The sequence below is a fragment of the Chelon labrosus genome (assembly GCF_963514085.1).
Source record: "Chelon labrosus genome assembly, chromosome: 14".
Lineage (NCBI taxonomy): Eukaryota > Metazoa > Chordata > Actinopteri > Mugiliformes > Mugilidae > Chelon > Chelon labrosus.
This window is the reverse complement of record NC_140347.1, coordinates 11,866,684-11,868,652: the sequence shown is the minus strand read 5'-3', so window position 1 is coordinate 11,868,652 and position 1,969 is coordinate 11,866,684.

The following is a 1,969-nucleotide window of genomic DNA, read 5'->3' as shown; positions in this document are numbered from 1 at the left end:
TCTCTGCCTCCTTTTGTCAGGCGCTTTGTCTCGCTTAGACAAGTCAGCAGGTTAAGCGACCTGCCCCTTTTGATCTTTTGTGACACACACACAGACACACTATAAGCTAATGTCGCCAAGGTGAGATCAACCGCTAGCTCGCACGCACTGTAGGAGCTATTCAAGTGCACCCATTGCCTTAACTCGTCAAATCGACAGCTAACGCTAGCTGCTTCTCAAAAAATCGTAAAAGCCTGAGAGGGTGGTGGAAATAAAAAATAGATATACACGTACAGCTCAAGTGGAAAAATCTGGGATTTGACTCTCAGGTTAAAGTGTAAGGAATGCCGTTTTTAACAAAATCGGGCACGGTGGCTTCGACAGAATCGCACATCGGGTCTTAAAAAGCTGCCAGTGTGGGACGGCGGGACGGGGCGCAGGGCTTCAGGGGCGCAGGGCTTCAGGTGCGCGTTGCTTCTCGCTCTGTGCCTTTGTCCCTGCTCTTTGTAGTGCTGAGAGCTTCTCCGTCTACCCCTGGGGTGAGTGCTCACCTCCGACCTCGTATTGTTGCATTGAGAGAAGAGCTAGATCACTCACAGGCAGGTGAACGTGGAGGGAAGGAGCAGTGTGTGTGTGTGTGTAAAAGTGTGTGTGTGCGTTGTTTGTGGGGGAAGTTTCACTTGAAGCACAATTTAAAGAACGCCTGTGTTTCAGCTTTTATTCACTTCTTTATTTGCCCTCCTCTTTGTGGTGTCTCTACTCATTTCTATTCAGTTGTCTATTGTTTGAGCAGTAGCGTGCTTAGATTGCCACAATATTTGATATATTCAAGTATCAACCGCTATTGAAGTAACTTCAGTATGTCATTTACACCATTTATAGGATAATTACAATAAAAGCCCGCTGCATACAGGCTGACTTCATCTCTGTTAAGGTAACAGTGCTATAAAAAGACAAAAAAAAATGCATTAATTATTGTGTATGCTTGTTACATAAATAGAAGAAAAATTTTTGTGCAGTTAGATGAACAAGTGCTCTTCCAGTAGGTCATCACAGGTCGTGCAGCTATGGAAATATAGCCATTTAAAAGACAGCTATCACAAAACAAAAAGCCACACTCCTTCTGATTACCTCTATATTTCTGCATTTTTACTTCATGTTTTTTCTGCAGCCCTTTTTTTTTTGTTTTTTTTAAACTTTTCCCCTTCCTCTTCTGATGGCCCTTGATTCAAACCAGAAGCCAGCCGAATTTGCCCCGGCCGCAACAACTAAACAAACAAATCCAAAATCCGCTTCAATGACGGACTCGTTAAAATAAGAGAGTAAAAGAAGAGGATAGAAAATTTTGGGGGGTGGGGGAGGGGGTGTTTTAGAATCTAAAATCTTTCAGAATAATATTAATAGCAATAATTTATTGTTTTTTTCTGCAACGGCATCAAGGGACAAACAAATCTTGAAGTGCCAATCTTCAGCAAGCAGTAATGACAAATAATAATCATAAACAACAACAGTAAGAGTAGTAATCAAAATAATAATAATAATGTACACCCAATGAACACAATGCCCTACTTGCAGGGAAAACACACTTCAAAAAATGGTAGAGCTCAGTAGCTATTTGAAACCGGTCCAAGTCCTAAAGACCAGTACCACAAGTCCAGTTTTAGTCCAGTCAACTACCTTTCCAGGCCTTGTTTTTGTGTGCATAAATGTGTGTGTGTGTGTGTGTGTGTGTGTGTGTGTGACTGTCCTGTTGGGGACATAGCACATGTCTTTTCGGCGCCCACTTTGCACTGAGCGAGGACAGTTCGTTTGGAAACCCTCTGGATTGAATGGGGCACCCATTGGCGCCTTGAGGAAAGTCTTTAGGGGAACCCAGCCTACGTTCTTAGTAGTGTAATTGAGAACTCCTTCCACACACTCTGAGGACTTAGTGTTGTTCAGAAAACAGATGAGGGTTCACACGGTCCAAAAAAAAAAAAAAAAAAGCCCA